Here is a 16,190-nt window from a genome sequence, read left to right on the forward strand (position 1 = left end):
GTGCCACCTAACACGGGTCTGTCGCGCTATGGGTGACACTGCCTTTGTCGGTATGCTGCCTCGGGAACATTTCGTAGAGTTAAGCCATTCCGTCTCACATATGTGCTGTTTTCCAAGTTGCCAGTAACTCGACTGCGCACATCAACCGTGCCGGAAACTCGTTAGCCTACCCAAGACTCCCTAGCGGCGCGCGAGTGTGAAGTTCCACCCGAACCGGCGGCTGCTGTCGAAAAGCGCTAATTTCGCGACAGCTGAAGGTCGCCGCCGCATTGTGCACTTCACTTGGGCTGCGTGTTAGCCGGCAACAAAAGTGCCACCGGTGGGAACTTCGCGAAAAAAAAAAAAGAGCGAACCTGAGGCCGATTGCACGAAGCTTCTCGTGGGTGAGCGTTATTTACCGTTGCGTGGCCGCCCTCGCGAATATTTCCAGCGTCAGGGTTGGCTGGAATAAGATATTAAGAACTCCAGCGTAAGGATTTTTTTTCGTGAATATGAGACCCTGGGCTTCTTGGACGCCGTTCCAGGCTATCTCGGTGCAGCGAGTGAACCCTTTCCGTGGTACCGCCCGTCTCCAGCGCTGCTGCTCGCTTTGAATGACCTACTGCTGAAGGAGAGGTTCTTTTATACCACACGCCGCAGTAACTCTCGAAACGCTGCCGAAATGAGCAGGCGCGGCGTACGGTCCTGAATCCGTCACGCTCAGAGTCCTACGCGCTGCTTTAGGTCACGTTGAGCAACGGGTTTCGATGATTCGTTCTGCCCGTCGCCTTGTGCATAGTGGAATGGAGCAGCGTCGTTATGTCAGTGTGCTATTTCCCTTCGTGGATGCATGGTGAGAGGCGCTTAACGTGACAGGCATTGATTGATCTAGCGCGGGGTGTTCGTCTAGCCTCCGCTTTGGTCGTTTTTATTTAATTTCTTGTTCTTTTTTATATTCCGGAAGCGAATAATGGAACAACCGTCGCTCCTGTTATTGCGAGGCTTGTAAGCGTCCAAGGCGCCACATCTCAACGGCATACTGCCCGTCCATTCAGTGGTCTTGCCATTTTTACTCGCCAGAGGCCAATTTGCTTAAATTCAAATGAAAATCGATAAGAAAGGAAGGCTTCCGTCATTTTAATTTTTATGCATTCCTTCACGCTGATGTTTACGCCGACCGTGTCCTCATCTGCCAAAAACTGTACGTTTCCCCTGGTTGGTTTGTGCGCCTGCACTCTTTGCTGCAGTGGTCGTTCACGTATGACCGGTGCACAAATGCACCCCACTGTTGTTTGATGTGTGTTATGCGTAATTTAGGTCTGTGTCGGTGTAGTGACTATACGCACTTTATTCACCCTACAGCGTACAAAAGCTAACCTCGAGTAAAGCACAAACGCAACGTCCACTTCTCTCAGCCTTGGCGCTGTCAGCACTCGACTCTCGCGCTCTTGTGCCCTGTCGCTTTGAAAAAAAAAAAATGAAAAAATGTCGGAATGCCGCAAAGCTCGATACCCAGAGGTCGGCTGGTTAGCGCATCGCATGTCCGGCGTAGCGCCGTGGGTGTTCGGTCCTGTGAGGAAGTCCCGCTGTAAAAGGGCGAGGGAGTCTACACGGGCAGCGAAGTCGTCGTTGCGTGCCGCGGCGCGACTGCGTGCTGTGGCACGGCGACGTCTGTAGCGTTGTCGTCAGTGGCTGCTGGCGCTGCCTGCCTGCCGTCGTTTCGGTTGCTTCCTTCCCCCCCCCCCACTCCCTTACTTGCACACTTGGGTTTTGTTTTACCCTGCCGTGACGTGGTAACCCTCTCGCCGACCAAATGGGCGTGGTCGACGGAGGTGGACCCCGCCTACTTCGTTTTGCGGTCGGCCAATGGCGAGCGCGCGTTTCGGCCGGCTGCGTTTTTTTTCCTCCCCCACGTGCCTCCCCCACTCCCGCCCGCCCGGTTCGCTTCTCTCCACGTAGTCGCCGACGCGTGCAGCCGCCGCGAGTTTGCCGTCCCGACGCGGTGCAACGCGTGCGCCGGGGTGCTCGTCGTACCCCGGGTCCTCCGTGGTCGCTACCTGTAAAGACTCGCGGTCCAAAGGTTCGCTGTTCCGTGCCCGGTATTGGGCCCAGTGGATATTACTCCCTACGTTAGCCTTCCTTACTTTCCGTGCAACCTCCCAGGCCTTGTGCGTTCTGCGGTGGGAAACTCTTGCGTTGTAGTCTGTTTCTTCTCGCGTTTTCGACGCCACAGCTGTCTAAGAAGTTCTATTCGAAAAACAGCGCTTGTCCACATGGTCTTTGGAGCATTCGCGTGATGGTGCCGTAGTTGCTGACGTCACCAACGTGCGTTGGAAAATCACTGGGTCACACTTGCAGCTGTTGAGACTTGTGCTTCAGGATCACTCCATTCGTCGCATAGTTGATTGCGGCTCTATTCGAGCGCGTTTGTTTCTTGCATACGATCGAAACAGTTGCATGAAGGCTAGACTTAAGCCTTAAGTGGGTGCTTGTCGCTTCCCTGTATGACATAGCACCATGAACGTTTGAGTAATTGGGCACGTTTTATGTTGTTTAATGTGGTTAGCGTGTTTCTTGCGTATCTCAACATATCGCATTTTCGAGTTATTGGCGCTGTGCTTTCGACGAAACTTCCACGCTTCCGAGTTCGGCGGTTCAGTGTCGAGGTGCGTTGCTATTTGGGAGCTTTGTTACTGCTACTGGTTGTGAATAAAATCGTTCGGGTTCAGTGCTGCTGCGGTATCATTCGTGTCGTTCTGTCTGTATTTATCTTCACGTTTTTTATTTGAGCTTTTCTTGAACTCGTTTTTTTTTTTCTCTCAGGGCAGCTCTTCTGAGCTTTTTTGAGCTACTATTTGAGTGGGCAGGTAGCGTCTTAATGTTGATGCTTAAACGACTTAGCAATTTATTTAAAAATGTGTGCCTTCGAAGTGATGATGTGCAGGCAGCGAGCGACCATGTTTTGTATTTTTGTAGACAGTATGGTCTTGCCCATAAAGTAGGCTTTGAAGAGCAAAATAAAAGAGGCGGAAGATTGTTTCGCTGCTTTAAAGTAGCTTTTGTGGATTGTTGTCATTTCTGTGATACCCGCCGCGGTTGTTCATTGTATTGTCCAGCATCTTTCAAAGCGCCAAATTTTACTTCGCCTTGTGTGGTATTTGAAATTTACCTTTTCTTTCACTTCAAGGAGCAATATCGGTCTTTTGAGAAGTGCTTCGAGCATGTAGGGGCGCCGGTAACTGGCGGTCTTTGATCCCTTTCCCCCCCCCCCCCTTCCGCCTTTTTTTAAATTTTTTATCAGTACCACCACGTTTGCCACACGTTTGTATCACGTAACGCCACAAACGCGATTTAGATTGTTTTGTTTTTACATCGGGTGTCTAGGTACATTGGGTAAAAAAAAAAACATAATTGGGCTCCATGTGTCGGCAACATGATGCGCGCGTGCCAATATGTAGGGTGAATGGGTTGGCAGTGAACGCAATCTTCAATGTAAGCAGTCTGTGCGATTGTTTGGCTTACAAGTAGCGAGGCAACAGTAGTATGTAGCAGAATGCAACGGCCACGTGTACTACTGCTGCCGTTGTGCGATCGTGCCTACGCCGCAACTGGCCGCCACCGCCGCGAGTTGGCTTGGCTTCACATCTGTGGACAGGCGAGCGACGACCGTCAGGTGGCGGCGCCCGGCGGCGACTGCTGCAGTCTTCGCGTGCGCGCCCTCTCCCCCTCCTCCCTCTCGCGAGAGAGTGCGTCTGTGGCGCGTGAGTTGGCGTCTGTCTGAACCCCCGTAAGAGTTTCCAAACGCTCGCAGCTTCATAAACTGAGCATGGCAGTTAGTCCCTGCGTAATCATTACGAATTATTTTATTTGCAACGAAGTATGTTGTCGAAAATTATCAAGTTGAAAAGTCCCGAAGTCGTTTGAAGCCAGAAAGACAAGTTCAGGCGAAACCGCGTACTGCCCGTCATTCTCCATGCTGGTTGAACCGCCGAACTTGCCACTCCCGTAGGCACTAGCGCCAGAGTTCTGTGTGGTGATTTTTGTAGACAGCTCTTACGGTGTGACCATGGGAGCGTGATACTAGTAGTCAAGCCATTGAATAAATCATTTCATTTCCTCACGTTTTTGCGAGGTCCATAACACTTTCAAGGCGTAGCATGCGGTCTTCACAGTTGTATTTGCGTAGCGAATTCCGTACTTTGCTAGCCGCCGCGGTGGCTCAGTGGTTATTGCGTTGCGCTTCTGAACACAAGGTCGCGGGTGCGATCCCGGCCGCGAGTGCCGCTATCCGAAGGGACCGGAATGCAAGAACGCTCGTGCATAGGGGGCATGTTAAAGAACCCCAGATGGCATCTGCGGCGTGCCTCATAATCATATCTTGGTTTGGCTTTGGCACGTAAAACCAGTTTTTTTTCCCCCCCGCACATAGTTCATTTCAATGCGTGAATAGTCAGATTTGCCTTTGAGAAAATCTGGGTGTTCCTTACCACCCGGTTCAATCTATGGGGAAGACTTGACAACTCGTTTAGCGAATCTCGTTCCCGGCATCCGACACTGATTTATGGGTTGGTATAATATTAAGGATTTCTTTCGCTCGATTGTATTCCTTACTATCCACCGTTTACGGCTTCCCGATTTCCAGCGCGAAACTGAATACCACTGAAATAGAATCGTTATAGTATGACCCAGGCTATGCGTTCCAAATGTGTGTGCGGTCTCCTCTCTGCAGGCAGTGATTTGCACAGCCTGTCGCGTTTGTTGGCTCTGATCCCGAGTTGGCATGCAGCCGTTAACACCCCCTCCCTCCTCCCTTAGCTCCGAAACAACAGTGCCTCCCCCACCCTTTTTTTTTCTTTTTTTTGCGCAGGAAGCCAAGTTAGCCGAAATGATTTACGGAGCGGGGGTGGGGGTAGGTGCCGCAACAAGCGGGCCATGTTCTTGCCTCCTGTGTAACAAGGAGTTACAGATAGCCGGGGGGTCGAGTTCGCTTCCTATAACCTGCTCGTGCGCGAGGTCGTCGTCTCTGTCGGTCACGTACTGCCCCATCCTGGAGGTGCAATCCACTGCCGAACGAACACGTGCGCGAGACACCCGAGAGACCGCGCCGGCATGTACACGCGGCGAGAAGAGCGCGCGAGGCGTTCCCCGTAGCGTGTCGCCATCTGTGTGCAGCGTGGCGCGTCCGCTGGCTGGCTGGCTGGCTGGCGGCGGACGTCTCGGGTCCGGGCGGGCGGAGATTTATCGCCTCTTTATGGGGCCTCGTTCGGTCGCCGACGCTTGGGAACGCTGGTCGCGGTTTCGCCTGCCTGGTTGCCGGCGAGAAAGAGAGGTGCCAAAAGTACCTTTCGCCGCGTAGCCTCATGCGATGCCGGCGGCGTTTCTCGTGCGCCGTGACTCTGCAGTGGCGCAGCTGCGTTGTGATCGAGTCAGTTGGGTGGCGGAGTGCACTTGAGGCTCTTCAATTTTAGCTGTCCGCTCAAGAACGACATGCAGTAGCGCGCACTTGCATTACTTCTGTAATGTACAGAAATTTTGCTTCTATGAGGATGTATGTATATAGTTTCCCTGACGAAGGCCGGAAACCGGCCGAAACGTTGGAAATAAAAACATTGTTTTTCGTACGTGCGTCATATATATATATATATATATATATATATATAGTACGATTAAGACTGATGCGTACTAGCGAGATTTGACGGATGAGCTCAACTGAACACCACGCTCAGGTGGTTACCATGAATGCACCCTTGAAACTATGTAATATGCAGATCCAACACATGTTGAAAGGCCTCAGCGGTTAGCTACAGTGTGTGAGACTGTCTGAAATTACGAGATGAGTAAGGTTGCAAAACACTGATAGGAAGAAAGCTACCATTGGGCACGGAGAAAAGCAACTTTGCTTATCACAGCTTGAAAGAATCTTCAGCAATCAGAAAGGGCCAATCGGTAACTGTTCATTGATTGCCAGTTGGCTTCTACTCCTTTTTCGTTAAGGTAAGGTGTACATGGCAAGTTGGAAGGGTACACATTCCACCAGGCACAACTGTCGGCACGCCAGGTGCAGCAGTGAATGAAGCCATGCAAAAAAAAAAAAATCCATCTTGAGTGCAGTGGTGGAATCTACAAGGTGCTTGCAGGCGCGACCTAGACGGAACTCGGATCCGTCTGTCATTGTGCACGGTGAAAGGTTGAACCAGCCCCACGTTGAGCGCCAATGTAGGTTTGTGGGCGCCCGGTCTCAGCCGTGGCCCCCAAGAAAGACATCGAGACCACAGAGTGCTACAGTTTAATCGTCTTTCGGTGAAGCCATGTCAGCTGTAGCCACATCAGCCTGGCGCGCTCGTGCGGTAGCAGCTGTTCCCTTTCGCCCCCTCTGCTCCGTGCTGTGGCGTTGCAGCCAATGGGAATTTAGGTTCCGTTTCGCGGCTACAGAGGCCGGGTGCCGGCTTTTTTTTTTTTTTTTTTTTGCCCCGGTCATTAAGCCATTTGACGCCTGCGCTTAAAAACAAATTGTCTGATTTGCTCCAAGCAATGCCAAACATTACCTTGGTTTTGTCCTGCTACGTCGCACTTGTGTGTGTGTGTGTGTGTGTGTGTGTGTGTGTGTGTGTGTGTGTGTGTGTGTGTGTGTGTGTGTGTGTGTGTATATATATATATATATATATGGCACAACTTAGGCGAGACGCATGGTATATTTGCAGGTAAAAGTACTAGGTTGCAACAATCGTTAGACGAGGCGCTGCCACCACTTTAGTTATGCCATCTAAAAAAAATACCTGTTATGTGGAACTCGAGTTCCCTCGGTGGCCTGTTCTAATGGTTAGAGCGCTTGGCTCTACCCATCCTCTGGCTGTGCTTCTATTTTCACTTTTTTTCTCTCTATTTAGTGACCGACGCTTGTTACGTTCGACGCCGACCAATCATTTGAGCCATAGAAGAGCTGCCGGTGCTAGAATTGTCTCAAGCATTGTAAGAATGTCTTCATGGCCAGTTGGCGTTACACAGTCAGCTAGTTCAATTAGTCTTGCCATACGTCAGGTCACTTGAGAGCATCTCAAGTGGGCTCTTTTCTGCGCGTAACTTAACCTGTGTAAACTCGACAAAAGGGCGATTAAGTTCCTCTTTGTCAAGTAGGTTTGTGTAATGTTTGTCAAATTCGTTGATTGATAACAGGAGAAAACCGGTTTAGTTCTTAAGAGGATTGTTAGCTCGGGCCAAACTCCGATGTCGCCTATTCAGATACATCTAAAACACAGAAATGCTTCTGAGACAACCCTTGGACTGTTTTGAAGAAAATTTGTTTAGTTTGACAAAGTTATTCTAGTAAGTAGTATAGGTAGCAGAATGTTTACTCAGGGCTCCAAATTTTTAACAATTTCTCAAAAATTGGCAAGTTAAAAAAAAAGACTAAGCAAGATGTTTACAAATTCGTTACTCTGCACGTCAGTGCGACGTTATGGTTTTCAAAGTACTTTCTCGTATTTTGGCGCAGCAAAATCTTTCCAGCCTTGATGTAAACTTTCGCGTACAGATAGGTATGATGATCATAGACTTCACAAAGGCGTTCGACAAATGTTGCGAAAAATTGAGGTACTGTTTAAAAATGCTTCCATTACATATTGGTTGTCATTTTATTTTCATTCTCACGAGCAATACGTCGAGACTATTAGAGACACGAAATCTTGTGGAGTTTCATCTGTGAAGTCGGGAGTACCCCAGAGTAGCGTTCTGGACCCCCTTTTATTGCTTTTATTTATTAACGGCCTCCCGAATGACAGACGTTTCCATCAGGCTCTTTCTTTGCAGATGACTGCATTATATACAATAAAGTAGAAACAGCAGCTGACCAGGAAAAATTACACGCCAACTTAGAGAAGATGAGGAAATGGTGTGATGAAGGGCAAATAGAGTTAAATTCACTAAAAACCATAGTTATGACAGTCTCTAGAAAGAACAATCGTTTAAACTACTCTTGCTACATTGGTAATTATGAACTTAAGAGTTGGGCAGCATTAGTACTTTGGCTTGATTTTTCACAAATGATCTTCGCTGGAACGATCACATAGATTATGTTTGCTCTAAGGCCAGCAAGTGGGCCTGGTGTCTCAGACGTAATTTGCCGTTAGCGACACAAGAAACAAAATGTTTAGCATGTAACACACTAATTAGGTCAATAAATGAATATACAAAGGTTGTCTGGGATCCTTTCTCTGCTACAAACATATCAAAAATCGAAAAAATCCAGGTCTAGCAGTCATGTTTATATAAAATAAGTACCGGTGGTCGGACTCCCCTTCTCAACTGTGTGTACTTGTAGACCTACCCACATTACAGACTAGGACTAGATACGAAAGGCTGAAATATCATCTTATTATTAATCGTCGTGTTCATAAAGTACGCTGACTATTTTGAGTCTTAGCAGTGCGACTTCTCGGCACCGCCATTCAATGTTTATTTGTACTCCTGCTGTTTATACTGGCTGTTTTTGAAAGTAAAGCTTTTTTCCAAGAGCTATCAATGGGACTCTTTGTCCGAAGAAGCCGTCTCATCCTTATCAGCTGAGTCATTCATAAAACACATAGCTGACACACTGATTTGTAAATGCTAATAAAATATTTTCTTGCCTCTACGTGACGAGGTGCTGTTCTTTGCTAATAATTTTGTGCTATTTATGCCTTGATCTGTTAGATTTGAATGCAAAAAAGTATGTGATATGGTTGTTTTCTAGAATGCTAACTGTTAACCCGCCGTGGTTGCTCAGTGGCTATGGTGTTGGGCTGCTGAGCACGAGGTCGCGGGATCGAATCCCGGCCACGGCGGCCACATTTCGATGGGGGCGAAATGCGAAAACACCCGTGTACTTAGATTTAGGTGCACGTTAAAGAACCCCAGGTGGTCGAAATTTCCGGAGTCCTCCACTACGGCGTGCCTCATAATCAGAAAGTGGTTTTGGCACGTAAAACCCAATAATTTTTTTTTTTTTTTTAGAATGCTAACTGTTATACATTCCTATTCCACTCCTGTAATAGCCCTGTTTAAGGGCTGACAGTATCTGTAGATGCATATGTTCAGTCGTTGAGAGCTTTAAAATACAATGTAGTTCATCTTTGCCGCTAAAAGTTTCACTTGGTCACGCCGTCAATGACCATGACGTCACAGCAGGCTAGTGCGGGAAAATTAAGGCGGCGTCGCCACCCGTTCATCGTTACTGCGTTTCTTCTGGCTTGCCAAGCTTCCTGTCATGCTGAGAGTGTATTACTTCGGTATTGTAGAAGGGTAGCTGAATTTGTATATCTCTTTACGATCCCTTTAATGCGCAAAATAGGTAGGCGAAGAGGGTGAATTCTTCATCGAATATTATTTGTACAGTGCTTGCATTAATGAGTTGGAGGATGTCAGCGTAGCGCTTACTCACTGAAGGTGGCATTATAATGCGCCTGCAATTACTTTTTCGCCATAGAAACTCGTTGAGAACTCGATACAGATCAATTTCATACATGGCAGAGAAGTAAACGACAGTGGTCGATTTTTAATGGAAACCCACTAGCATAGCTCATTACCACGTCAAATTAAATCTCACTTTATTCTTTTGGGCGGAGTCAGTTACAGTTCAAATGATATCATGTAAGCATTTCTATAGCGGTTACTTTCGTGTGGGCCATCTAAAAGGCTCCCATAGCACGCTGTAGGTCGCACGGTAGGTGAAAGGGGGAAACTTCCATGCGCGTATAGCTAGGTCTGTTTACAGATAAAGTCAACGTTAATAAGGCGCTCGCGACAAAAACGTATGCTAGCAATCTGGGCATATATCCCCGCTGGAAATGGGAAGACGGAACCAGTCTGAACTTTGCGTTACCATTTGGTGTCCCATTCATGCCCCTGGGCTACGGTAGCATAATACCGCACTCTGTTTTGGCTTTTCTGGTTTAGATTGCCCGCTACCGAATGGAGCACAGGTGTGTCGTGAAACAACAGATATATATATATATATATATATATATATATATATATATATATATATATATATATACACACACACACGTATACGTTATTTCGCGATACGCCTCTGCTATATGTATATGTCAGACCATACAAGCCAACAGGCAATGAGGAAAGTGGGAAATGAAAGTGGACGAAAAGGCAACTTGTCGCCAGTGGGAGACGGAACTCACAACCTCCGCATTACGCGTGCTCCAACAAAGACCAACCACAGCATGGGCAAAATTATTTGTTCTGAAGTGAATTAAACAAATGAAAAGTGGGTGAAAAAACAACTGCCCGCAGCTGGGAGACGAACCCTCGTCTTCGCATTCTTCGACTTCCATTTCCATTAATTTACCATTTCTTTAATTTAGTTATTAAGTACAAGTTCCCCTATGCTGTCCTTGGTGTCTTTGTTTGTTGGCATCTTATGACTAATAAAATCGGCCCCTTGGTTTCCTTTTTTTCTTGTTCAATATGTATAAAGGGTATCCCAACTAACTTTCGCCATTAAAAATATGCACATGCCACGTAGTTGGACAGAACAAAGGTAATGTTGTTTGCCGTCGCTTGGATAATACTCAAAGTATGTTCTTTTTTTTTAATTCCGCATAATTAGATAATTAGTCTGAATTAATTGATTAACTTTTGAAATATTATAGTTAGATTAAGAGTGTCAAGGATAAAATTGTAGAGCAACTGTAAAAACTCCCGATACAGTTTTCTGTTGCTCAATACGTGCTACATAAGTGTTTTTCCGAGCGTGAAAGAAGCCCGGGAAGACACGCAAAGTGCCTCGAGCGGCCACTGGCGCGTCAATTTCGAGTGTATTCGCGGGCTTCTTTGACGCTCGAAAAAACTCTTGTGCAGCACGTATTGAGCAACAGAAAACTGTATCGGGAGCTTTTACTGTTGCTCTACAATACTCTCCTTCACACTTTTATTCGAATTATATTTGAGAAGGTGGATAATTAAAACTAATTAATTAGGCAGGATGAAAAAAGAATAGTTTGAGTATCTCCAAGCGACTGCAAACAACATTGCCTTTGTTCTGTCCAGCTACCTGGCATTTGCATATTTCTTTAAAACTCCGGATAAAGTCAGCTGGAACACCCTGTATATAGTCCGCGGGCTTCAGAACTGCTTGAGGCATCGGGGGCGCACTGGCTTGCCTCCGGGCCGGCATTCGCACGCGCGATAGAAAACTCGGAAACAATAGGAAACGAGACAGCCATACCCTTCGAGCCGCTATGCCAGACTTACATGCAAAGCGCGTCGTCGGCCGCAGTGTTTTTTTCGTTGGTTGCCGTTATGCGGATGACGCGACTGTGGGGAAGGGTCGGGTATGAAAGGGGGAGCACTCCCGTGTGTGTGTGTGTCGCGACGCGCTTGACCGCCGCCGTCGCGCGCGCGCGTGTGTCGCCCCCATAACATAGGCGTTCATCGTCTCCCTCTGGTCCCGTGTGCGCGCGACCACACTCCTTTCAGCAGCGTCCATACGTGCGCGCCTCGCCGCCATCCGGCGCCCACCACCACCCTGCCGTGGTTGGCTGCGGAAGTGCTGCCCTTCTCCCTGTTGTCCACGGCTGCGCCAGCGAGAGCCGTGCCTTCTTTCTGCTAGAGGGTGCGCGGAGGAGGAGTGCGGTTGCACCCGCGACACACCGTTGCCGCTAATGCGGCGAACGCGAGTGTTGGGCTCCAAGGGAGTTAGTTATACGGCGTTCGCCATTATCGTCCCGTGTTAACCTCTCCGCTATGTTCCTTTGGTTCTCTCGAGGTGGGGGTGCCCGAGGCGTGGGCGTTACCTGGGCGAATTTCTGCGTGCAGAGAGAGACGTGTCGTTAGCAGGACGTCGGTGTTCTTCGTGACGTCACGGATGTCCCGCGTGCGCACAGAGTCGTTGGGGGACCTGACGTGCGGTGGTTGGGTTGCGTGACATTCGCGCGTGGCCTCTTGCCCTTTTGGCAGGTCGCAATGTGAACGATAGTCCTATTGTCTCTCTCTCCAGCATAGGGTAGCAAACCGGATCTCCTGCCTTCCCTCTCTCTCTCTCTCTCTAGTAACGGGCAGATGGTTCAAACGTGTTTTCTTACGTTAAGTAGTTAGGCTATTCATTTGTGGGGGTGCGGAAAGTGTTGTTCCCTTAACAAGCGTCCAAAACCTGCCGCTGATGCCATAATATGCTTTTTCGGGTGAAACTAACATAGATGGGCAAAGCGTCTCTCATACTGGTGCCTCATATAGGAGTCCTGGAAGCGCGGATATTATTTAAATTCTATGTTGTGTAGAGGGAAATGCAACGGTTTCCAAAGTTGTGACTCGTTCCCACAGCCTCGTCGCACTTTCCGTTTCATTTTGACGTACGTTGAAGGCCAGAAAAAGGAAAGGGTGGGGGGGGGGGTGGAGTAAGAGATGGCTTTTACAGAAAAACCGTCCGCATGAAGCTGTCCCCTGCGCGTCGATGGGCGCAACTGCGACGCGTCAGCCAAACCAACCGTGGCGCGAGCACGCAAGACCGCTTCCCCCGCCTGTCCCGAAACGCAGTACACGGGCGGCGTGCTAATCCTAATTATACGCCCCGCGCTTCGGAACTTGCATACAACGCCCCAGAAATGCGACCCGTGTTTCCCTTCTGGTCGTTCGCTCTGTGTTTTTGTCCGGTCCCCCCCCCCCCCCCCTTTCACAGGCTAGCAGCGAGGAGGTACACGGGCGCGAGAGGCTCGTGCCAGATTGCAGGGTTTCGCAAGAACAACGGCACATGGGCGCAGCGGCGTCGTGTTTCGGCCGTCCCGTGCCCCCGAGCCCGCTGCGCGCACGTGAGCGCGCGTTGCTGCTGGCCACGCTTGCCCCCGGTATAATGACAAGTTTGCTCCATGTCCTCGTAGCGTAGTAGTCCGCGCCAGTGGCAGCCGATTGGCTAATGACGCTCGTTTGACGTGATGCCTAGCCGGTGGCCACCCACCGTCTCCCTGCAGTCCTCGCGCGTTTAGCTTTTTCGGCTGGCAAGCCTGACTGGCATTTATTTGTATCCGGGTCCCTCGCTAAAGCGCGCGCGCGTGGCGCTCGGTCGTCACGCACCGTGTGCGTGTAAAGTCACCGTTTCTTTTTCTTCCTTCCCCGTAGGCACAAGCGCGAATTGGGGCCCACCGCTTTGGGCCTTTTCACGAGCATGGTTGGCCTTCTGCATGATCACAGTTATGCGGAATAGCGCTGTGCCCTTTTCTTGCTAACATCGAACCGAAATCGTGCCTAATGACACTTTGTCCACGCTGGGCATTGGACGCCGCTACAGGTTCGGTCAAGGGTACTGACGCTTGTCATCCAGACCGCTGGTAAAGTTTGCGTAATGAAATGGCTGTTTCTTATGCCGTTCTGCACCGCAGTGTTGAGAGGTCTTTTTTTGGCTGCACCCTGCATGTACTCTACTTTCTGACTCGTAAAGAAGTAGTACTTAAAGAGCATCGCCTTCCATGCACTGTGACCAAAGTTTCGTAATGGCTGTGGCGGCCAAACGCTTATTCGGCGATGAGCATCACCCCTTCGATCAAAATATTGTGCAAACGATTTACAGTTCCCTTCAGTCTAGGGCAAATAGAATTCGTTTATTGCTTCGTACATACCCTTGGAGCATCAAGTTTTAACACAAAACTGATGTTTGTAAGAAATAACAGTCCGCCAACATGGTGTGACAGGACCGCATTTCATTTTCTTGACGGCGGAACTTCTCCGTGCTACAGCCACGGGATGAGTTAGGCGCTCAGGCAGAGGACTGAGTGACATTGGAATCCAGTTTGTTTGGAAACGGGAGTCAGTGTTCATATCCGTCGTTCGAAATGGCTGCTTCCACTTTCCTCCTTGAATCCATGAATAGTATTATTTTTTTAAATTCGTACTGCGGACTACACTTCCCGTGCTGTCTTCCATTTTTGCAATTCAGTTTGTATGTCTGTTGAACCGTTTCTTTTTTATGTCTTGAGTAGGACGCGGTTGTGAATAGCCGAGTTGCGCGGATTGCCAAGGCGGCATGTGCTTCCTGCAAGGAGTGCCGCGATCCCTCCTCGCGAACTGGTCCTGGCCGAGGCTGACTTTCCTCTCCGCCGTGGTCGCTCTGCAGGGGGTATATATCGGGAGGACTGGCGAACCTTGGCCGACCGATCGAGCCGCGTCTCGCAGCGGGCCGTCTTTCGTTTTTCGATACCGGCAGCGAGCGCCAGGCCGGCGGCCTGTCTCTTTTTTTCGAGGAAGGCAGCATGCACGCTGGTCCTGTTGGGTCGGGGCGGCGGAGGGAGTGGGAGGAGGTCTTCGTCGTGCAACGGCGGCGACTGACCGGCGTCCGCCGCGAACAGGTTTCTCCGGAACGCCGTCGCGGAGCTAGCTAGCTCGTCGTCGGGGGGGAAGGCCAGCTCGGCGGGAATGCGGCTAATCCCCAGCGGGGAGGAAGCCGCCGACTGACAACTTGTCTCCGATAATGGCCACAAAGGCAGGCCGCCGCTGCTGCCCGTGGTTCGCTCTATCTGTCGCCCGCTCTCCCTTGCTTGTTGTGAGCGAGCACATGCGCGCTTGAGGCTCTCCTCCTCTGTGCGAGCGCTCCCCGCCGAGATGTATCGAAGAGTGCGCGCCGGTAGTAGCCAGCCAGCAGCGGGAGGCGGCCGGGCCAAGATTAAGCGGAAAGAATCTTCGGGTAACGTCTCGCATTGCGGCTCATTTCCGCGATGGCCTTTCGGTGGGTTGACTGAAACGAGGCGGACTGCGCCGCTGCTTCGTTCGACCGAGTCCATCCATTCCACATCGCTTCTGAGCGACTTTCCGTATCGCGTTTTTCGGCGCTGCCGCCGTTACGATTACTCCTCTGCGGCGGTAGCGCCAATCGTTGCGTGTGTCGGGACGTAGCACAGCAGAAACCGCGACGCTTTGCGCTCACGATGTGTACTCGCTGACGTCCCCGTTCCGTCTTGGAGGCCGCTGTCATTACTTTGCTTGTTCGGCCGGCAGTTGCAGAGAAGCCCGTTAACACGTACCGGGTTTTGATTGTACGAAATTGTCAACTTACGACGATAACGTGTCGGTCTCCTCTGTCCGATCTCCTCAAGCGTAGTGCTTTCCTCGCTCGATTATTGCGTCGACTGAAGAAAGAAAAGTGTAAACCACGCGTTGGCTTCCGACCATCTCTCGCCGACAATCCGACGAAGGGGGCGGAACCGATCGAGGGTTTATGAGCATGGCCCGCGCGGCAGCACAACCGGCCCGCACTCACGATTGCTGTTTCTCGGAAGCAGTCTCCCCACCATTGCGCTCTCTCTCTCAGCGTGCGCGCACTCCCAGGTCTCCGAGGGTCTCCCGCTGGGTCGAGCGCATCCTCCTGTCGTTGTTTCTTTTCTTTACGCTCCCCCTCACTCATTCTCGTTCCGCTGGGCGGCACCGCGCGACGACCGGACTTGAGCGTTTCATTCGGTCACTCTGTTGCTCGTTTTATTTTGTCCGGCTGGCGGACTGACCGGTCGGTCGATCGGGCAGCACGTTCCTTGTTATGACGATTGCGCGCGCGCGCGAGGCACGGCGATCTTTATCTTGTTCTTCGGGACTTCGCCGCTGCGAGAGATTCCCGACTCTGTGCTGGCGGCGGGCCTCCCGTCGTCTGAGCACGCGCACCTATGCACTCGCATACTCTGGGTTCATCGGCAGCCTGTGTGCGCGCGTTCTCGCAAAAGTGCCGCGTGGGCTCTGCATGGGAATTCACGCTGTCGATACCTTGGCAGACCGTAACTTCGCTTCCACGTGATTGAGGTGGTTTTTAAACGCGTTTTGGGCCGATTGGTGCGCGCCTTTGCCAAAAATGTGGGCTGGCTAGGAGTATCTGTGATAGCGTCGGTCATGGGCCGGACGATTTTTGTTTCACTCGCACAACCTACTGCTGTGGACAGCGTACTTGCTGGCAGCGCGGTTAATCGCGCACTAACAAGACATCTAAGCACACACGCCGGTGCAACGCAACGTTGGAATCTAAAGACGCGATGCTTGTTTGTATTAGCGAGGTAGCAGCAGTAGCGGATGGCACGGCTCCGTCGCCTCTTGGTTATTATTGTCACGAGGGACGAAGGTCATGTATGATGCTTGTCGAGCAAAGAATGTTGATCAGAGGTGTATGCACAGGGCAGTACGAAACACATCTAAATACATTTAAGGCGTCTATACCGTGACAATGGCACATCGGCATTCTGCTGGAGAGAGAT

General features: G+C 50.3%; 1 protein-coding gene across 4 annotated transcripts in view; it reads left to right on the plus strand.

Moving 5' to 3' along the window:
* Nucleotides 1–16,190, plus strand: part of exd (PBX homeobox extradenticle) — a 414,455-nt gene that overhangs the window by 18,592 nt on the left and 379,673 nt on the right. The gene's annotated exons all lie outside the window — the stretch shown is intronic.

Source organism: Dermacentor andersoni, chromosome 1 (genome assembly GCF_023375885.2).
Source record: "Dermacentor andersoni chromosome 1, qqDerAnde1_hic_scaffold, whole genome shotgun sequence".
NCBI classification, from domain to species: domain Eukaryota; kingdom Metazoa; phylum Arthropoda; class Arachnida; order Ixodida; family Ixodidae; genus Dermacentor; species Dermacentor andersoni.